The sequence below is a fragment of the Armigeres subalbatus genome, chromosome 2 (assembly GCF_024139115.2).
Source record: "Armigeres subalbatus isolate Guangzhou_Male chromosome 2, GZ_Asu_2, whole genome shotgun sequence".
In the NCBI taxonomy this organism is placed as follows: domain Eukaryota; kingdom Metazoa; phylum Arthropoda; class Insecta; order Diptera; family Culicidae; genus Armigeres; species Armigeres subalbatus.
In genome coordinates, this window is record NC_085140.1 from 254,892,444 (window position 1) to 254,916,264 (window position 23,821).

Genomic DNA, 23,821 nt, shown 5'->3' on the forward strand with positions numbered 1-23,821 from the left:
TTAAGCCAGTCTCCGTAACATGACCTTTATTTAGTCTCTGCATAAGGAAGACTCGGCATTCACATCGCAACGTAGAAACTGGTAATGTAAATCCTTATTTGTGGATATTCATACACAAATTGTTTGGGCACACCGACTTAATATGCTTTTGATTGAGATCAAAACCCTATTTTCGCTTGATATGATTGAGGCTTAGTCCCACGTATGGCCGTAGTGTCAAAATGCAACTGCTTAGTTTAGTTCTGAGTGTAGTAAACCATATTTTTCCCATAATCATCGTTTCAACAGGATAAAAAAACACCCGAAGATTCAAATCACTAAAAATAACTCACATATGTTACCCCATCACCTATGGCATAGGCACTTCGTAGCTTGAGTGCAAAAATCATCTGCTTTGAATCGGAATCGGAAATACCTTCAGCCGGTTCGATTGACCATTATTGCGAGTGACAGAATGATTGGCACATGCAGCGAGCCACTAAACTGCAGCGACTGTCGATGGTGGTGTAGTTCGTAGCTCTAATCCGTTCGTGTGCAGTCCACTGGATGGGAAGCTGACTCTTTGGTTTTTGGAATATCAATCAATCCCGACGAGACCGTATCTGAATAGTGGAAGGTTCGGTGCATCCTGTAAATCCTGCAGAATGATTGCCTCCCGTATGGCATTAATAAATCAGAAATATGCCATTGAGTTCCTGAAGGCAATCGATGAAACATGTGTGTGGAATGGAATGTGTATATGGCGATAAAATGAACTGGTGTTACTGTTACTATCACGTCGCATGGAAAAATGAATTCAAAAATACAAAAAGACAAAAAGACAAGAAAACAAGAAGACAAGAAGACAAGAAGACAAGAAGACAAGAAGACAAGAAGACAAGAAGACAAGAAGATAAGAAGACAAGAAGACAAGAAGACAAGAAGACAAGAAGACAAGAAGACAAGAAGACAAGAAGACAAGAAGACAAGAAGACAAGAAGACAAGAAGACAAGAAGACAAGAAGACAAGAAGACAAGAAGACAAGAAGACAAGAAGACAAGAAGACAAGAAGACAAGAAGACAAGAAGACAAGAAGACAAGAAGACAAGAAGACAAGAAGACAAGAAGACAAGAAGACAAGAAGACAAGAAGACAAGAAGACAAGAAGACAAGAAGACAAGAAGACAAGAAGACAAGAAGACAAGAAGACAAGAAGACAAGAAGACAAGAAGACAAGAAGACAAGAAGACAAGAAGACAAGAAGACAAGAAGACAAGAAGACAAGAAGACAAGAAGACAAGAAGACAAGAAGACAAGAAGACAAGAAGACAAGAAGACAAGAAGACAAGAAGACAAGAAGACAAGAAGACAAGAAGACAAGAAGACAAGAAGACAAGAAGACAAGAAGACAAGAAGACAAGAAGACAAGAAGACAAGAAGACAAGAAGACAAGAAAACAAGAAGACAAGAAGACAAGCAGACACGAAGACAAGAAGACAACAAAACAACAAGCATAGAGCTTCTCCATTAATAAGAATTAACGAAAACAACGGATATTTTCTTTTCGATTAAGAAAATTCCTTCGTCAACTGGTCGTCAAAAACGCACATTGAACGAAAAACGGAATCGTCGCGGTGGAAAACTAAACCACAACAAAGCAACGCCTGCCGCGCCGCCGTGGAAAATTCTCACCGGATCGGTGCCCCAAAATAGCTTTTCTCACCGTGCTCAGTCCCTATCGAACTGCGGTCGCGTACGGAAGTCGAAGTTCATTTAATCATCGCTCGAGAAAATTTCCATCTTATCTTTTCATCCCATCCATTGTGTGCGATGGTGGCAGCGACGGGCTGGTAGGAGGTGCTTCGCAGTCCATTCCCACCGGGGAAAACGCGACTTTTCCAGCGGAAATATGTGCATTAGATAATACTATTAGCTTTAGTGTAAAAATTATAGGTGAAAATGAGTGCTAAAGTAGGGAAAATGAGCACCAAACGGGGGCTCATGATTAGCATCGCTCTATTCCTTTATGGATAAAATTGCCGGACCAAAGCGCGAATGCAACTGTACAGACTGAAATGTAAGTCCAAAAGGTAGATTTCATGTTAATTATGGAGAAAATTAGGAAAAATTCTATTTTCCATGCTAAAATAATAGATCGTAATCATTTTGACAGCTGTCATTAGGGGAAAAGTGCCATCGAGATGAAAATGAAAACTTAACGAAAGGAAAAGCTATTTTCGGACGCGTGAGTCTTTCTTTACTCACTGTTCGCTAAATGTTGCTCCTTTCTCACCAAAAACACGTGTTGCGCATGCCGGCGTGTGAGACGGTGAGTTGTTTTTTCGGATTGTTTTGGACGCTCTTGAAGATTCGTTGGTAAACATGTTTTTCCTCGACACGCGGTTTATTGTAATCATAATAAAACCAGCTGGTTTGGTAGGAAAAGCGCAGGCGCTGTAAGGCGGTAGCTTGTTTGTAAACATTGATATTTGTATTCATATGGAAAATATGTATATTGTATGACGTAGAATCAGTTTTCGTGGAAAATTTTCATACTTATTTTATATAATTAATCTACATAGTAACACAAATAACCTTTAAAGGTTTTCCAAGTATATGATATTATATCTATAACTAAAGAGGGTGTACGATCAAATTGCATCACATAGAACTACTCGTCAAAATAAGTCAACTATCAGATTGTTATGAAATTTTGTAAGCTTGTTATATGCATTAACTATTTCACTTTTATTTATCAATATATTCAAATGCTGGAACTTTTTTCTTAAATGAATCCATAACATTTTGTACAAGTCCTAAGCCAAAATTTTTCTGCTTTAAACCTTTCCCAACAAACAAATTAACTCATTTGATTGCCGCAGTCGATTATTTAACTTAACTAGGATCAAATTTGCTAAAATACCCATTTGTTGACGCCTCTAACTATTACAAAAAACGAAAAGAAAAAATCAAAAAAGTGTTGCAGTGTGAACCGGCCTGAACAATGAGATTGATGCTCTCCCAAAATTTGGCGAAAATCAATCCAAAATTATATTTCAGCACTTTTTATTTTTTGATATTGGTTTTTACTACAGAAGCGACGAAACAGATGGGGTTTTCGGAAACCTAACCCTCTAATTGGTGGCGGCCTAGATTTTCAAGTCCTGTTTATTGGTTCCAATTTTCAATACAGAAGCCTATCCTACTTGAAGGTGACGTCACTACTATTTGGTTTGGATTCCTACGTTAGATTTTTGATACTTAATGCTAATAATATGTACAATAAAAATCTCTGACCTTTTTCCATCTGCAAATTTCATTAAATCACGTTGAATATTTCGGCTATAGCCCCAGGGTTCCTCGAATCCACCGATGTGCTGCTGCCACGTGACCTTGCTTCGCATGCGCATGCGGCTGTGCAGTTGCAATTGTCGTCCACCGAACGGCGCACCTTTCAACTTCGGACCAGAGTGTAAAATAATCGAAAATTTGTGGTGACGTCCACCTTTCTTCACTTGTCAGCTCACTTCCAGACACATTCATAGTCGGCTCTGGACTGTCAATATTCGGTTGAATATTAGTCATTGAATATGTGGTCGGGGTTCAACCAAATCGCACCAAGCGCCAATGAAAAATTACCCATTTTCTTGCACAAATTTTCGTGTAGTAGATCCAATTGATCACAAATCGTATCGGATATCATTCTACCCTATAACTGAGGATATCCTTCAACAAATGTATAAATGAATTGATGTGAATTACTTTCGGTCTACGAGCAACATATCACAAGTCAGTCAAAAAGACGCTTGGTCCGGATTCGCTGAACCCCGACCATTTATGCACATTCTACAAATTGATAAATTATCTGAAATCTGAACGCGTTTTAAATGAATAAAGTTATTTATCACATAGAACTGAATTCGATTTTCACCCACGAGGCACTTTCAAGGGTAAACATCAATATAAACAATGCTTATTGTGTTTTTCTGCACATAGTAAGCACATTCAGTGACAGTCAAATGAATGAATTGGTGGAGTAGTCCTCTGACTATGTTATCTATGTTTTGAATAATCATGTGATGTTTGTCAAAATTCGGACTGAAGTTGCTTCATGAAGATGAATATTTTATGCTCTGCTCCGGACCTCTGTTGTCGTGAAGGGTGCGTTTTCTCACTACGATCTAGATGTGTATGTTCGGGTTGCCTAACTAACAGGGGAAAACATAACCGTGATTCACTTTGCGCGCGATTAGACGTGCGATGTTATGATGACGTCATCAGACAGTTGTGCAACCAGTCGGAAAGCTCAAAACTATGTTGTTAGGGGAGTCTTGGCCGATGTCGCGTGATAAAGGAAAAGCTTGCGTGACCGTCCACAGGGAAATAAGGTGGTGCAATTTGCGGGGTGTCTGCGCACAGGGTGGTTTATCGAGCCGCAGAACTTTGTCAAATTCGGAACCAGCACTAGCACCCGTGGAGACCAGCGGGAATAACCTGGTCGATCGAATGTTTATAAATTTCACGTTTAGGATTTTTTAGAGAAATTAGTTTTCTTACCTTATAATTTATCGCAATTTAAAATCAGTAAATGCAAAGCGATTTTCAAAATGGCTTCCTTAACAATTGCACTCAATCTACAAAATGGACAAATCCTATTAAAACTGCTACACTTTTTTCGATCTAAATATTCTTTCACCTGCACTACAATCTACATTACAATTTCAATTGCTCAACTAGCAATAATTTCTTCATAACACTTCAATAAAATATAACTATTATTGGAATAATCGTTTGAATCTGTATAAGCACACCTAATAAGAAGTGTCAACGAATCGCACAAGAATAAACTTATGATGGAAATTTAGTTTTTAAAAACCCCTCAAATTCTGCGCGCCTATTTTTAAGAGAACGCAATAGCACCCCATCTCATTCTGCCTTGTATAATAACTGTCTAGAAATCGGATTCGCATTCTATCACTGCGTTGTATATATCCTATACAATTAGGTAGAAGTAGGTAGAAATTCAAAATAGTTGGGTGTCCAGTTCAACTCGAGGCGGTTGTCCCTTGCACATCACAAGACGGAAGTCGTGGTGGTGCATAACCGCCATGGGTTGCAGCAAGCGAGGATAAGAGTAGGAACTTGCACAGTTAACTCCGTGAGGTTTCTTAAGCATCTGGGCGTGATGATCGACGATAAGCTCAATTTTACGAGCCACGTCGATAATGCATGTCAGCGGGCTTCATTGGCGATAAAATCTTTTTCACGAATGATGTACAACAGATCGGCGGTCCATAGTCAAGTGCGTAGGTTGATAGCGGGCGTAGCATTGTCTATCATCCGCTATGGCGTACCGGCATGGGCCGTAGCAATAAAGACCGAGTACAATATAAAGAAACTGATCAGACTACACCGGCTGATGTGCTTACGTGTCGCGAGCGCATATCGCACCATATCATATGATGCGTTGTGCGGAATAGCTCGGATGATGCTGATAGACACATACTTCTAGAGGAAGATGTGGAGTGCTACAACGAAAAGGACTCGGTGCAAGTGCGACGTGTCAAGAGAGCAGTCTCGCTGCTCAAATGGCAAAGAGCATGGGACACCGCAGTCAAAGGTCGTTGGACCCACAGACTGATTCCGGATGTGTCCAACTGGGTCGATTGGAAACATGGACAGGTCAACTTCCACTTAACACAGGTGTTGTCTGAACATTAAAAAAATCCTACATAGGTTTGGCTTCGCAGATTCTGCGGAGTGTCCAGAATGTGAAGGTGAGGTAGAGTCGGCAGAGCATGTGATGTTCGCATGCCCGCGATGCCACGTTGCTTAATTGTTAGCGGTATGGAACAACCCGGACAACCTCGTCGAGAGGATGTGCCGAGGAAGTTATATGGAATGCGGTGAACACAGCATCTCAACAGATAATGTCGAAACTGCAGCGGTGGCGGCGTCTTGAACGTATGTAGTAAGGGCACCTGTGATGCAGTGAACACTTTGCTCACCCCGACAACCAACATGTCGCGGGTGGGCTGCGGGGACCTCCGTATGTAGATATAGAGGTCATTGCGGTTCAAGCGCGGAGGTTGTTGTCGGGGTGCTCGTCTCCAACGTGAGATTATGATACGGACCGCTAGGTTACTATCATAGCTTGCGATCGACGGGTGGTGAGGTACCTGCAGAAAACGACGATATATGTATGCGGCCGACCTAACTCACAAAAAATCCTCTACTCACAACATTTCGACGCAGTTCAGCAAATTTGCGAAATGGCTAAGCAGACGGATAAAATCATTATCATCGGTGATTACAATTTGCCCTACTTAACGTGGATGTTCGACAATGATTTCAACAGCTTGCTTCCTTCCAACGCATCGAGTGAACAGGAGATCGCCCTAGTTGAGTCTATAGTTGCAACAGGATTGTACCAGCTCAACAGCCTTCCCAACTCAAACGGTCGCATTCTTGACTTGGCTTTTGTTAATGAACCGAACGATATCGAACTTGTCGAGCCTCCAACAGCCCTCCTCAAAATGGATAACCACCATAGGCCTTTCGTTCTTCACATTAACGTTAAAGATGGACGCATGGATTACGCAGAAGACCCAGATTACATTGATGACAACAGCTTCGATTTTCGCCGGTGTAATTTTCCTGAGCTAACCGTCGCACTCTCTAGTATAGATTGGACAGACATCATCCACGCTGCAAACACGGATTGTTCGGTACGTATGTTTTATCAAAATTGTATCTCGCGCTTCGAGAACACGTCCCGCGCCGACGAAAAAGACAGCTAGCTTTCAAGCAGCCGTGGTGGACATCTGAGTTGCAACACCTTCGAAACGTTGAGGAAATCCCGTAAGCGTTATTTCAAAGCGCGTACACCCGAGAATCGTTTCAATCTACGTTCACTTGAATCGCAGTACAATAGTTGCCAAGAAGCTGCATTTCGACGCTATATACTTCGAACGGAAGCATCAGCGAAGCAGAATCCGGGATCGTTCTGGTCGAACATTCGTAACCGTAAGAGTAATGATCGAATTCCAGGCGAAATGACATACAAAGGACTCAAGGCCGACTCTCCTAGCAACTTAGCAAATCTGTTCGCCGACTTTTTGGAAATGTACACAGCACTACCTCACCAATATTTTCCACGGACAACATGCAGTTATCTGCTACATACGACTTAAATTTTCCTCCTTTAACTGTAAGACATAGTGAAGTGCTGAACGCCTTGAATCTGAATACCACAAAAGGGCCCGGTGTTGACAACATCCCTCCACTTGTCTTGAAAGAGTGTGCAGTATCACTGCACACCTGCTGACGCTAATTTTTAATCGGTCCCTGAATGAGCGCACATTCCCCGCCGCATGGAAGATAGCTTCAATAACGCCAATTTTCAAGGCTGGTAACAATCAAGCAGTAGAAAATTACAGAGGAGTTTCAATTTTATGCAGCCTGGCTAAAATTTTCAAGGAATCAGTACAGAAATCTCTATACGCAGCGTCTCGACAGTTCATCTCTGATTCTCAACATGGTTTCGTCAAGCATCGCTCGACCACAACAAACCTAATGACGTACGTGAATTTCCTTTCGATTTTTTATTGGCATTGGCTTCCTGATTGGATAACTGGATCATCTGGATAGCATCTGTGATAGTCAACGGACCAAGCTCCCGCAACTTTAACATCATGTCAGGTATCCCACAAGGGAGTGTACTGGGACCTTTGATTTTCATCTTCCGTTTGAAGTCATGTTACCTGCTGTACGCCGATGACCTAAAAATCTACAAGGCAATATCCTCACTCTCTCGACTGCCAGGCTCTTCAAAACAATATTGAAAAACTTCAAAGAAGGTGCACGGAAAACGGAATAGATCTCAATGCAAAAAGTGCAACGTGATATCGTTTTCTCGTCGTCAATCCTGGATAGAGTTTGAGTATTATATCAACTCAGCTTCTCTTGATCGCATTGAATCAATTCGGGACCTAGGTGTAATTGTAGATGCCAAGCTTAGGTTTAACGAGCACATTGGTATGACAACAGCAACGGCTTTCGCTGCCCTTGGATTTATCCGTCGTAACGCTGGTTGTTTTACAGATGTTTATGCGCTCAAGTCACTTTACTGTTGTTTAGTCCTCAGTATTTTGGAATATGCTGTTTGTGTCTGGTCGCCTTACCATGCAGTCCAAACTTCCGAATGAAAAGAGTTCAACGCTCTTTTCTCAGATACGCTTTACGACAGCTCCCATGGAATGACTTTCTGAACCTTCCTGACTACGCCAGTTGATGCAGGCTCATATACCTTGAAACATTAGCGCTTAGACGCATTAAACTGCAAAGAATGTTCATATTTGATCTTATAAATAATTATTTAAATAACCCTTCACTTCTCCAAAACATAAATTTGTATGCACCTACACGCCAGCTTCAACGACAGGCCCACTTTTTCGGTTAGACGCCACAGAACCTCCTATGGGTACAATAATCCGTTTGATAGTTGTGTGAGAATGTTTAATGATGTCAGTGCTGTTTTCGATTTTAATATGTCCAAGTCAATGTTTAAGAACAGGATTAGAAATTTAGCATAAGAATCAGTCTGTGGAACTGTTTTTACATTCGAGACGAAGTAATAAATAAATAAGTACCACCCTTGAAGTCGATGTTGTGTGTATTAACGTCAAGTGCGTTAGCATAGGCGTGAGCGTTCTCAATAGTCCCCCCTTGATGTATTGCTTAATTGCGGGTCGGGGGTACGGACTGGCGAAAAGGTTTTGGTTTTAGTGGGTCGGGTAAGAGTTACATGACATACCCATACCCACACTACCAGAGTTACCTCCTCAGGTGTCTGGATGCAGATTTCCATTCACCCTTGCTCATGAAAAAAAAATAAAATATCGTTGTTATGAAACTCATATGTGAATATGGAAGATATTGATTTGGAAAATGTATTGGAGGTAACCACTTTCCTTTCGATGGGACTCGAACCCATGACCCTACAGTACGCTAGACTGGTGCTTTAACCAACTAAGCTACGAAGGACCTCCGTCGGCCTTCGCAACCTAGCGGCTACTGAACGAGCTCGAGATTCCCATATTTGACGCATAGTCAAATCACTCGCAATCCATTTCTCAAACCAATACTTCCACATGTGTATGGTACACGTCCACATTATGGAACGTACACACGGTCAAGCGGGGCAGCAGGGACTTTGTCCAAGGGCTTGACGACCCCTCCCCATGGCCACTGCGAGTTAGACCGGGACCATCGTCCCTAACCCCTAATCCCAAGGCGTCAAGCGACCCGTGCCGAGGGGATGCATGGCCAGGGGGGGGGTGAAATAATGAGCTAGGCCTTTAACGGAGCCTGTGGGGTACCTGGGCACCCTCCACAGTAATTGTCCCTCATTGCGTCATGCTGGGCTCTGGCGTGGTGGACCTCTTTTCCTGAGCAACTCGTGGGACCAAAATGGAAAACCAAGTCAATTCTTCAATTAGTTGTAGTAGTGTAGGCGACAACCCCTTCGCAAGAGGTGGGTTGTTCAGGTCTCCGCCTAGGAGGCCAGAGGCAATAGTCGGCAGCTCAGTGCGCAGCGCCAGCGTGGGTCACTCAACCTTCCTCTCGGCTAAAAAACGCCGGTAGGAGTTATTGACGGCCCATGGCTTGTGGAGGCGATGAACCGCAAACGCGATGGGCTTTCGGCCTTCGAGGTGGCGACGGAACAGCTGACGCCATCATCGACTTTGCGTCATCGAAGCATAATATCAGCAAGGACCTCAAGAGGAGCTTGCAGAAACTTTGAAAGTCGATGCTGGACGCCAAGCTGAAGAGGGCGGCCAAGTGTAAACCCGTGAAATCGGTGGAGTCGAGATCTACCCAGACTGAGGCCCAAGGATTCGCGGACTCGGGCAAGGTCGAATCGACCGAAGGCGTGCCAGCGAAGACGGTGGTGCCAAAGTCTACCCAGACTGAGGCTCAAGTATTTGCGGGTATTGTCAGGGGTGACTGCCCAACGGAGCAGACACAAAAACGGGGGAGACAGTCTCCAGGGGATGAGCTCCTGGGGCCGCTCCAAAACGCGGAGGGTTACTGCCCTGAACAAGGGTAGTGGGCTGGAAGCTGAACCCCGGCCAGGTACCTTCAAAACCGGGGGAGGAAGGACATGGAAAGGTCCGTCCACTCAGGAAAGACGGTGGCAAGAGGTTACGGCAGGCTAAAAGTTCTCAGCCGCAACAGACCAGGGAAATAGAGGGGGATGACGTTTCCTGGACCCTGGTCAAGAACAAGAGGAAACCGAAGACGTCAAGGGCCGAAAAGAAGGCCCAGGCGAATGAGGGTAGCAAGAAGTTTAGGGTAGGCGCCAATCGCTCCAGGGGCGATGCCCTAGTCATCACGGCGGACGAGGCTAAGTACTCGGATGTTTTGAAGGCGATGAGGAGGACGTCAAGCTCGGTGAACTCGGCGCCGACGTACGTCGAATAAGACGTACCCGGATGGGCGAGATGATCCTCGAGCTGAAGCGGGGCGTCTCGCAAAAGGGCGCCGCCTACAAGGTGAGGGCACTCACGACGGAGGTGAATCTAAGGGTTAAAGACCTGGACGAGATCACCGAAGTCGAAGAGCTCGTCACGGCCCGTTCGGCTACGAAAAGGTCCGGCAGGGACGCAGGTAGCATTGGTTCGGCTATCTACAGTGGACGCCCAAGGTAGCCGGTTAGGGAGCGTCAAAGTGATGGTCAGTATGCCCTGTGCGCATATACGAGCAAAACCGAAGTTTGCTTCAAGTGCCTGGAACCGGGGCACAAGCAATGGACTGCAAAGGCCCTGACAGAAGCAATCTCTGCCGACGCTGCGGATTGAGGGACATAAGGCACAATGCTGCACGAACCCTCCTAATTGTTTGATTTGTTCCAGCAAAGCTGTGAACAGAAAGCACCCCATGGGGGTTTGATGTGCCCGGCGTTTAAGCGTGCTGCAAAATCAAAGTGTAGGTAACGCAGCTGGCTTGCTCGGCCTCGCCTGAGTGTTTGGTGTGCGCAGGTTTAGAGGAAACGTCGGAACACGTGTTGTTCGTGTGCTCACGTTTTGCGCAATGCGTGACCACATGCTTGCCACATGTGGTCTGGACACTACCCCGGACAACCTAGTTCGGAGGATGTGTAAAGATGAAGTTGGCTGGAACGCTGTTTTATCGGCTATCGCCCAAATCGTCTCGGAGCTACATAGAAGGTGGTCCAAGGGATCGGAGTCGGCTTCATGGGTCATACCGGTGGTCATGCTCTGTGGTCGAACTCGATCCTTTTATCGAACAAGTGGTCGCGTGAAGAACAACATGGTATCGTCGCTTTCGCGGTGTCGGTCAACCGGGCGGGTTCCGAGCCCGAGGACGGAAAGGAGTCCTCGTCAAGGCTGGGGCAGGTGTAGGCACCGCGTCGGCAAGTCCCTCTGTGTGCTGGGCGAATAGGCCCTATCGCAGAAAGGTCAATTTGGGGTGCACGCGGCATCATCATTTTGATACCAATCGTGCAGAGGGAAGCAGGCGTGAAGTCTACCTTCCCACCTTCCGAGGACATAGGGCATGGTAAGGCCACCTGGAAAGCCGGCAACGCGCTGGCACGATACCATGGTGTTCTTCTAAAAAGCGAGTTACGATGTTCGGTGCTGCAAGGACACGCAGCTAACCTCGAGGGTGCGTTGTGCACTGGCCCCTTTGAAGCATTACTTTCTGGTTGTACCGAAGGGACTATGGGCTTGACGGCAATGGAAACGGTTTAGCGGGTCGGGTCGGAGTAGTCCTGCCTCCCTCGGTGATCCCTAACCCTGCACTTCCTGGTCAACCCACGATGTCTGTTGAGCAGATTCCCTCCATTGCTTAGGAAGAAAAAAACACGGTCAAGCAGTTTGACCAACATTGACTCCACCTTTCGTTTATTCAAACATCCATCAAGTTTTACCAACAGCGACACGAACAATCAATTTATTCGACCAACAATATCACACACGAACGTCCGAAGCTCCAACTCGAGCACCAACCATCAAAAAATATATGGGGGTTTGTACCACTGTACTACAAATGCTCAAACATGTTCGGCGAACCTTGACTCCACCCCCGACAACTCAAACCAAAATCAAACCGTTTTAATTTTTTCCAACCGAGCCGCCAACTGTCAAATGGTTGTTCAAACAACTTCACACACGTTCAAACAAAGCAGCAACCGAAGCGTTTTCTTGGGGGTGGAGTCAATGTTCGTCAAACTGCTTGACTGGTGTGTACGTTGCATTAGAGGAGCGTGAGTATTTAGAATATCTGGCGGCTATACACATTCTTCAGCAGCAACTATACTGATCAAGTGAGGTTGTGTAAGCTATTTGCCAGTCGGTCGTCAAGCTCAGACCCGACCGCATTGCGTAGGCAAGAGCACGCAACTCAGGTTCAGTTTAATCAAAGTTAATTGCCTATTTCCGGGGATTAAACCACCCGACTTGGACGTTAATTTACAATGTTATGAAACTTATATGTGAATATGTACGTTATGTGGAAGATATTGATTTGGAACATGTAGGTATTGGAGGTAGCCGCTAGGTTATTTTTCCCGATGCATACTTGCGTCGTTTTACCGCCAGGTACATACTGCGTCGAAAAGACGCTACGTGGGCATCGGGCCTTATTTACCGTTATTAGGAAGTCTTATAAGACGGCAATGGCTATGATACATTAATGCCATGCCAGTAAAAAGAAGAAGGGAAAGGTGCTTAATACATCTTCCGCTGTAATATTATTTAAGTAACGTGACGACAGATGAATTGCACAATACACATAATAATTCATTTCAATTCTCATTATTTTTTTTTCAGAATGGCAAAATGGGGCGACAACTTCGGTGAAGAGCTGTGGGATCTAGCGCAAACCATGACGAAAGCTAGCGAAATCACCCAAAAGTATAAGGCGTACAATGCTCGGGTGGAGCACAAGGACGGCACCAGCCTAATCAAATCCATCGTGGACAACGTCGGCCGAATGTTGATCCGTAAGATGGACGCCATCAAGTGTATCATCAACATGGCCGAGCAGCTATCCGAGGAGTTTGAGTTCAACGAACGATCTCGGAAACTTCACGTACTATTCGAGTAAATATTCGAATGTAAGTGTTCATTTTGCAGTTTTCAGATTCGATGTAACAAAAATGGGTTTCTTTCAAGATCGATGGTCGCCCGGAGCCGGAAATACCGTCCACGTTGGAGGAGAACACCTGGATGTATCGAGACATGTACTTAAATCCAGACACGCACTTCTTCAACATCTCGGTGAATACGTCGTACAGTTCAGTGCATGTGCCTCAAAACGTATACGACCGGTATCCATGGGTGATGGAAGCTCTCCAGTGGTCGGAAGCGTTGGACGACGTGTTCCTGCAGAACTATAACTCTGATCCGGCGCTGTCGTGGCAGTACTTTGGTTCCTACACGGGTATCCTGAGGCACTACCCAGCACTGGAGTGGGACCGTGACCAGGTCGATACTTTCGACTGCCGAAAACGTTCGTGGTACATTGAAACGGCGACCTGCTCGAAAGATATTGTGATCCTGCTGGATAACTCCGGCTCAATGACCGGGTACCGAAACTACATAGCTCAATTAACAGTGAAAAGTATATTAGATACGTTTTCGAATAACGATTTCATCAACATCTATAAATACTCAAACGACGTAGATCCATTGATCGATTGTTTCGCGGTAAGTTTCTGAGACATTGAGCGATTGATAAGAACCCGAAATGGTTTCATTCATTTTAGGACATGTTGATTCAAGCAACGCCGGAAAACATCCGATTCATGAATGAAAAGGTGCAAACACTTGAACCGGACGGGTATGTAATGTTGGGAAAGTTTGTGAAGGCTTTCGGTTATTGCAGCATGTAAGGTCACTGTTTAGAATAAATCGTTCGTAATGTTTAATCGCTTGTTTGATGATTTCCAGTACCGGGAGATGCGAAGGTGCAATGAAACTGTAAGTGGCTGTAATCAGGCCATCATGTTGATTACAGATGGTGTTCCTAGCAACATCACTAACGTGTTCGAACAGTACAACTGGTACGAAAATGGAACAAAGATTCCGGTGCGAGTTTTCACTTACCTGCTGGGACGAGAAGTGACCAAAGTACGCGAAATACAGTGGATGGCATGTTTGAATCGTGGCCATTACTCACACATCCAGTCGTTGGATGAGGTACAGGAAGAGGTGCTGAAGTATGTAACTGTGGATAGCAACGCCCTTGGTATTGCAAGGGGTGGAACATCCACCGACGTGGACGCATGCGTTTACGGATACGGCGGTATGTGGATCAATGTCCGGTAAAACCATGAGGTAATTGTATCTTTCTTTATCAGGAGAATCTTCAATCGGATGCGGACGATGACGAACCGCCTCGTCTCATGATCGCTGTCGGGGCTCCGGCTTTCGACAGAAAAGCTAATCATTACAATGAAACTCGAACTGCTCGCCTGCTTGGTGTAGCGGGAACTGATATTCCTCTCGAAGAATTGGATGATCAAACGTTGCCTTATAAGGTTTGTTTATAAATAACGTATTTTTAACACATTGAATTCTAATAAGTGTATGATTTAGCTCGGTGTAAACGGATACTCCTTCATTGTGAGTAACAATGGATACGTGGTGATGCATCCCGACCTTCGGCCTGTCTACAAGGGTCGTCTAAAGGAGAACTACAACAGTATAGATTTGACAGAGATTGAGCAAGTGCTGAACGACATCATGGAAGCGTCGGACGAAACATTGACGGGTCGTGAAGTCAATCCGCAGATGGAAGCACTTCGAGAAAACTTGGTGTTCTCGAAGTCGGGCAAATGTTGCAGGTTCCGGTGCGGTTCCACTACGACAAAATGCGGCGTGTATCGTTGAATATCAGGACTACTATTACGAACCGCTGAGAATACACCGTTTTCGTTGGGTTTGGCGCTACCGCACGATTATGGCAATACGTGGATAAAGGTTGGAGATGAGATCAAACGGAATCAGCATATGGGACTGAATATATCTGACTTTTTTGTTGGAGAAAACTGGAAACTTCATCCTGACTGGTGAGTGCTTTGGCTTTTTGTGTTTTGCTTTTGACCTTCGCATTTAAATATTTTCGGAAATACGGACGATGTTTGTATAAATGTCAAGCATGAACCAACCGTCGGTCAAATTGACTTCTCCAAATGAATGGAGGTGTGCGTGACTTCGCTGTATTCCTGTCAATGTGTGCTGTCTTCCTCCAAAAGTATTCGTGATATTTTTGCCGCAAACAAGATTACCACCCACTTTGACTTTATATATTCTATACTGTGACGTTAGTGTGCAAAAACTGCGCTTGGAGAACTCAATACATATCTAAAACGCATAAAAGTAGGTAGTGTGCTGTAGGATTTCAGGTTGTAGGAAAATTACATCTTTTGGCATTTTAGTTCAGAGTCGAAGTCCATCAAATGCACCTTGGTGAACTTGGGTTCCTTGTTTTTTGGTACCTTTAATTTTTGGATTTTGGGACCTTGCGCTTCAAAGAGTTTCAGATTTTTTGGATATTCCGTGGCCTTCGGGAAGGGCTGTTTAGCTGAAGGTCACTAAACCGAAAGATGTTTGGTCTAATATTTCAAATAGCCGAACAAACCATCAGACCTAAACCTATTTGACCGTAAGAAATTTGGACGAAATTATCATTTGGTCGAAATGTACAAACGTTTGAAAAGGTAATTTAGCTGAAAATACCATTTGGCCGAATTGGTCGTTCATCAGAAAAGGACATTTAGTCTAAAATTTCGCTTGGTGAAAAGGACATTTGCCCGAATACGTCGTTTAACAGAACAGATGATATGTCTGATTTTTTTTTTAAATTTTATTCGATATACCGAATAATAGTGAATATGAGAAGTGTAGAAAGAATGATGATATTTGAGAAGTGCGACGAATGAAAGGAGTAGTGAGAAGAAAATAGGAGAAAGAAGTGAGACGTCCACTCGCACTTCTTCATGTGGCAATGTAGAAGCGCGAAGTGATAAATGATAAATGAGACGTAATAAACAAGGAGTGATAAGTGAGTCGTCTCCATTATCATTTCTCACTTCTTGCTCTTCTTTTAATATATCTTCTCATTGTGAGTAATAAGAAATGCAAAGTGCAAAGTAGGAAGCAAAATGTGAGTTAAGAGAAGTCTCATTTAACAATTCTCAAGCAAGCTAGAAGTAAGAAGCGAGAAGCGACACGTCACACAACCTTTTTTCTTACGAACTTAATTGTTGCTCATATGTTCTCATTTTTTGCTTCTGAAAAGTAAACCAATGAGAAGTAAGAAGTGAGATATGAGATGTGAGAAGCGGTACATCTAAAGTCTCACTTTATGACAAAAGTAAACAATAAGATGTGAGAAGTGAGACGGCTCACTGCACACTTCTCGTTCCTTATTTCTTGCTCCTCATTTCTCTTTATTCTTTATTCTTTATTTGGGGTAGGGAAAAGCCCGCTTGAGTAGAGCAAAATCCCTTCCTCAAGCGGGCGCAAAACCTCCTTTTCTTTTATATCAACAGAAATTACAATTTCCAACAGATACAATATTTCTCAAGAATTAAGACTCAATGAGGAGGGTTATGTGAGAATAAAGGAGTGCGAAGTGAGAAGAGAGACGGCTTACTTATCCATTCTAGCTTCGAAACTTCTTCTTACCACTTCCATAGCGAGAAATTAGGAGTGAGTTTGAGAGGTCTTAATTCTCACTTTTCATACCTAATTTCTTATTTCTCAAGAATCATTAATCACTTAACTTTTTCACATTCACTTTTGTTCGGTCAAGCGACATTATCGGCCTTAACCACCGTTCTGCAAACGACATATAGGGCCGCACGACTCGTTCGGTCAAATGATATTTTTTAAAGAATCACCGTCTGAAAACTTACCATCCATCATGATACCAAGGACAGAACATTCATACAACACCCAATGACCACTTAGAGAACTTTTTGCTTTACGGAATCGAAACCACACTCCACATCAGATGCGTCTAGACGATTGACGACGATAACCGCACAGCCACGAAACCCACAACTTTCGGCCTTATGATGTGTTCAGCCAAACAACATTTTGGCCGTATTTGCCCGTACCAAATGACATTATCGGCCAATTGACATTTTCATTCACAAACTCACGCACATGCAAATGATTCGCTCTGACAAACATCTATTTCGATCAAATAACCAGATCAGCCGAACGACATTTTCGACCAAATGGTATTTTCTGTATAATGACATTTCCGGCTTTATGACTTGTTCGGCCATATATGTAGCTTGTTCGGATCAAACGTATTTTTTCGGCTAGCTAGTTTTCGGCCCAATAATCGTTTCGGCAAAAGTTCAATTCGCCCAAATGGAATTCTTTTTTTTCAAGAAATGGTCGATTGACAAAAGTTATCTAGCCAAAATCTAGAGAACTTTTGGCCAGTTGACCATTCTTCGATTTTAAAATAACAGGATTTTGGAATTCATGGATTCCAAGATTTTATTTTTTAGGGATTTTGGTATTTTATTTTATGATTTTATGATGTTATGATTTAATGATGTTATGATTTTATGATGCTATGATGTAATGATGTTATGATGTAATGATGTTATGATTTTAATGATTTTAATGATTTTTGATTTTTGGTTTTATGATTTTATGATTTTATGATTTTATGATTCTATGATTTTATGATTTTATGATTTATGATTTTATGATTTTGATTTGATAGACGAACTCGGTGGTCTAGTAGCTACCGCTTCTGCCTTATAAACAGGAGGTCGTGGGTTCAATTCCAGGCTCGTCCTTTTCCTACTTTGTATTTCTATCTTAGGTCTTTCTTTGTTTCACGTTCTACCAAAACGATGCCTACTGTAATAACCTTCCACGCAATCCAAAAACCTCTCGTGGCACCTATGAGAGGTCGTAGAGTTATCTGCATCTTTCTTAAGTAGGTGTCCAACTAACCATCCTTCCCCTTCCTCAGCATTCGCAAGGACGTGGCCAGGGCAGATCTCGACTATTGGAGAGTGCAGTGCTTACATCTAAGAGTTAGTGATTAGTCCCAAATCAATATCTGTGGTAACGGATGAAAGTGGTGCTGCTCTCATACAATAGTCTTGGCTTGTACCACCTACGAATTTGTGCGAACTGCTAAATGCTAATGCTATGATTTTATGATTTTATGATTTTATGATTTTATGATTATATGAATTTATGATTTTATGATTTTATGATTTTAATGATTTTATGATTTTAATGATTTTATGATTTTATGATTTTATGATTTTAAGGATTTTATGATTTTAATGATTTTATGATTTTATGATTTTATGATTTTATGATTTTATGATTTTATGATTTTATGATTTTAAGGATTTTATGATTTTATGATTTTATGATTTTATGATTTTATGATTTTAAGGATTTTATGATTTTATGATTTTATGATTTTATGATTTTAATGATTTTATGATTTTATGATTTTAAGATTTTATGATTTATGATTTTATGATTTTTATGATTTTATGATTTTATGATTTTATGATTTTATGATTTCAAGGATTTCATGATTTTATGATTTTATGATTTTATGATTTTAAGGATTTTTATGATTTTATGATTTTATGATTTTATGATTTTATGATTTTATGATTTTATGATTTTAATGATTTTATGATTTTTGTGATTTTATGATTTTATGATTTTAATGATTTTATGATTTTATGATTTTATGATTTTATGATTTTATGATTTTATGATTTTATGATTTTATGATTTTATGATTTTATGATTTTATGATTTTATGATTTTATGATTTTATGATTTTATGATTTTATGATTTTATGATTTTATGATTTTATGATTTTATGATTTTATGATATTATGATTTAATGATTTTATGATTTTATGATTTTATGATTTTATGATTTTATGATTTTATGATTTTATGATTTTATGATTTTATTATTTTTTGATTTTATGATTTTATGATTTTATGATTTTGAGGAGGTATCGAGATAGGGAATACATTTATGTTTTGCCGAATACCGCTTGGCCGAGAAGTTAAAATTTGATTCCTTATTAAGTGAAGTGAAAAACTTAATGTACGAAGTGAAAAGTGAACAGCGAGAAATGAGATGTTCGAAGTAAGTACAAAGTAGTGAGAAGCGAGTACTGAAAAACGGAAGTGAGTATTGAGTAGTGAGATATCTGAAGTAACATTTAGGTAGTATAAAAGTGAGAAATGAGAAATGAGAAGACCAGTGGCGAGAAGTGAGTGGTGAATAGTGAGAAGTAATAGTTACGAAGTGAGTAGTAGAATGTGAGAATGTGAGAAGTAGAGTAAGAAATTAGAGATAATTTAGAAGTGAGATGCGAGATGTTGAGTAGTGAGAAGTGAGTGGAGATATTAAAGATAGAAAGAAGAAGGAAGAAGAAAAAAAAGGATGAAGGAAAGATAAGGAATATCGTTTCTTATTTCTCGTTCCTTGGTCCTCATTTCTCACTTCTTCCTACTCGCTTCTCACAACTCACTTCTGAATCCTCGTTACTCACTTCTCACTATTTACTTTTCACTTTTCTTTTTGCAAATCTCACTTCTCACCTCCCTCTTCCCACTACTCTCTTCTCACTTTACACTTTTCACTATTCATTTCTCACTTCGCACAGCTCACTTCTCACTTTTCATTTCTCACTTTTCACTTCTCTCTTCTCGCTTATAACTTCTTATCTTACTTATGACTTTTCATTTCTCACTTTTCACTTCTAACTTCTCGCTTCTCACTACCAGTGGTGGAAATCTGTCTACCCCTCAAAACGAGAAATAAGCAATGTAAAATACTCGCGAACATTTGTTTTGCTTTTTTCTTGCCTACCTACTACTCGCAGAGAAACCAGAAAAACGCACCCCGAAAAAATGTTCGTGGAGCTTCGCGAGTCATTGGGGTAATTTATAAAATAGCATAAAACAACATCGGAATATGTTTCTCACGTAGGTTCGAAGAACACACTTGTTTATTGTTTTTGTGTTCATTTAGAATTAACATTTTTCATTCTATTCGAAGAAACCACAAAAACTCGCGACCGTGATTTTTACTCGCAAACAAAATACTGCGTCTTTGCGTTGACCATACTCGCGAAAAAAGCAAGCACTTCTCTCTTTTTACTTCTCATTTTTCACTTTTCACTTCTCACTTATAAATTCTTATCTCTCTTCTGATTTCTCATTTCTTACTTATCACTTCTAACTTCTAACTTTTCACTTCTCACCACTACTTTGCACTTTGAATTTATTTCTTCTAACTTATCACTTCTTACTTCTCATTTCTCACTTCCCACTACTCACATCTAACTGTGTTACTTTGCACTTCTCACTTTTCACTTTTCACTTCACACTTCGAATTTCTCACTCCTCACCTTTCTCTATTTATTTCTCATTTCTCATTTTCACATTTCACTTTTCATATACTCACTTATAACTTTTTATATCACACTTCTGACTTCTCGCTTATCCCTTTTCACTTCTCATTTTTCACTTCTCACCTTTCATTTTTCACTTAATTCTTACTTCCCACTATTCTTTGCTCACTTCTTACTTCGCACTTCTCATTTTTCACTTCTCATTTTTCTCTTCTCACTTCGGATTTCTCACTTCTAACTTATTATTTCTCACTTCTCATTTCTCACTTCTCGCTTATCACTTTTCACTTCTAACTATATCGTGCATGTAACTGTTTCTGACAACATCGAGTTAGCGAGGTGAAAATGCATTGGAAAATTACTTCGACTTAGAGAATATCGAGTTAGGGAGATATTTGAATTTCATTGAGTAATGGAAAATATCGAGTTACAGAACATCGAGTTAGGGAGATTTCACTGTATGAGAATTTTGAATTTCTGGATTTCAGGTTCCAGAAATTATAGGATTCAGGAATTTTTGGATTTGTTTGAAACCTGTATAAGAACTGCGCATGTTAGATTCTGAAACAAAATGTAAGCTCATAAACAAATATTGTAAGAGATGCTTGCATAATTGTAAGGTCTCATAGAATACGTTAGCTGCATCTACATTCGCCCAAACAGCTGCCCTGATATCTTCACGAAACACGCGGATTCTATTAGCCAGATACTGAATCGTGCCGATACCTGCGACGTCATGGTTTGCCCTTACAATCTGCCGAATCTAGTCTGACATTTCGATGATGAAATTAACGGATACTTGCCTATCAACGCGTCAACTGAGCAGGAGCTTGCCCTATCAGAGTCCTTGTTATCCTCCGGAATGCATCAGATAAATGATCTTCTGAACGCGAACGGCAAACTTCTTGACTTGGTGTTCGTAAGCGATCCATGCATCATAGATCTCTTCGAGTCGCCATCTGCTCTTTTAAAAATTGACCCTCATCACAAGCCATTAGTTTTAACCGTTGACGTCCGTTCTCGCGATGAAAGATCAGTGCCAATATCTACCGTTGACTATGACTTCAACAGGTGTGATTATCAAATCGTCAATGCAAGGATTGCTGCCCTGGACTGGAATCATGTTATGAATTATGCCTCAATCGACGACTCTGTTACCGCGTTTTATAGCACAATCGAACAGATCATTAAAGAAAACGTGCCGGTCAAAATTTGCCGACCATCGAAGAAGTACAATCAACGCTGGACGGTGGACGCCACAGCTCCGGAATCTTCGCAATCGTCTGCGGAAATGCATGGAAGAAGTTCTTCCGAAACAGGATTGAAGCGAACGCGGCTAATCTGCGGTTAGCTGAAGAAGAATATACTCGTATGCAGCATTGTCGGTTCCGTGAGTACATGGTAAGCCTTCAAGCAAACTTGAAAAATGATCCTTCATCGTTCTGGGCCTACATTAAAAAAAGGAAGGGGTCGAACAATATCCCTGTTGACGTCACTTATCGTACGCTTTCCTCCCGATCACCTGACGCAACAGCAAATTTGTTTGCCAGCTTCTTCCGCTCAGTACATGACGACAATCCTCCTCCATTGGATCAAAGCTACATCGAAAGTCTTCCGTCGTATTCCGTCCGGCTTTCTCAAATCACTTTTAGCAATGCGGATATTTTTGAAGCTCCCAGCTCGCTTGACACATCAAAAGGACCGGGACCCGATCACTTACCACCCACCTTCATCAAACAATGTGCTTCATCGCTGGCAATGCCCATTGCTTCAATTTTCAATCGATCTATAAGCGATAGTGTTTTCCCGGAAGCTTGGAAGCTTGCTTCGATCGTTCCCGTGTACAAATCCGGTAACATACATAGTGTAGAGAACTACCGTCCGATATCAATCTTGAACTGTTTCGCCAAAGTTTTTGAGAGTCTTTTGCACGAAGTATTATACCCAGCAGTACAGTCTATCATCTCCGAGTATCAACATGGGTTCATGAAAAAGCGCTCGACGACATCCAACCTAATGGCATTCACTCATACAGTGCTAGACGAATTGGAGAACCGTAGCCAGGTCGATGCTATTTATTTTGACTTTTCAAAGGCGTTTGACAAGGTGCCACATGCACTAGCGATAGAAAAACTTGACCGACTAGGCTTACCTACTTGGATCATTCGGTGGTTAAAATCGTACTTATCCTCTCGCAAGGCTTTCGTCAAAGTACTTGGCGCCAAGTCTGATGCCTATGACATGCCCTCTGGAGTACCGCAGGGCAGTATTCTAGGTCCGCTCATCTTCATTCTTTTCGTCAATGATCTATGTAGCAACCTGAGCTCTGGAAAACAGCTTTATGCAGATGATTTGAAAATGTACCGTGTCATAAAATCGCTCGTAGACTGCTGTGCTTTACATACTGATATTGTGAATGTTGCAAACTGGTGCAAGATCAATGGTATGCAGATGAACCTGACTAAATGCAAAGCCATAACATTCACTCGTTGCCGATCTTCTATAACCTATGACTATTGTCTGAATCACACAGCGCTTCAGAGGGTTACATCGATCAAAGACCTTGGAATTGTTCTCGACAGTAAGCTTCGGAACATTTATCAGTTACCATTGCTAAGGCCAATGCTATGCTTGGATTCTTACGGCGGAATACAGCACAGTTCGATGATGTCCATGCTCTCAAATCATTATATTGTGCATTAATTCGGAGCATACTAGAGTATGGAGTGCAAATCTGGGCTCCGTATCATTCCGTTCACATTGAACGCATCGAGAGAATACAAAAAAGCTTCATCAACTACGCCTTGCGCCGCTTACCATGGAACGATCCATCAAACCTGCCTCCATACCGAAATCGTTGTGCTTTGATTGACTTACAACCAATGGCAGACCGTCGAGTGATGCTTCAGAGAATGTTTATTTTCGACGTCATAACGTGCAACATCGACTGCCGTTACATCCTGGAGAATGTTCGATTTCATGCACCGTCTCGTCAACTCAGGAATCGTCAACTGTTATGGATCCGTGGTCACCGCACACACTACGGTCAAAATAATCCATTGGACTTATGCTGCAGACTATTCAACGAAGTGTGTTGTTTTTTCGACTTTAATGTTACCAAATTATTTTTTAAAAATAGGATTAAGCCAAACAATCAGTCTGTGCAATTTACAAGTTGAAGACCATGTACAATAAATAAATATTTGTATAAGATTCTATCATTTTCGCAAATGCCCTATTCTTATACAGGTTTTGGTAGTTTTTGTTACAGAATAGGTTGTATCACTAAGGACATTTTTAGTACCATACGATTAGCATCGCACCATTCAACTAAAATGTTAAACTTATTCTGAAGAAAATCAGTATCAGT

At 41.7% G+C, this 23,821-nt stretch overlaps 1 pseudogene; it reads left to right on the forward strand.

Moving 5' to 3' along the window:
- Positions 1-1,725: 1,725 nt before the first annotated feature.
- Positions 1,726-23,821, forward strand: part of LOC134212093 (voltage-dependent calcium channel subunit alpha-2/delta-3-like) — a 45,493-nt pseudogene continuing 23,397 nt past the window's right edge.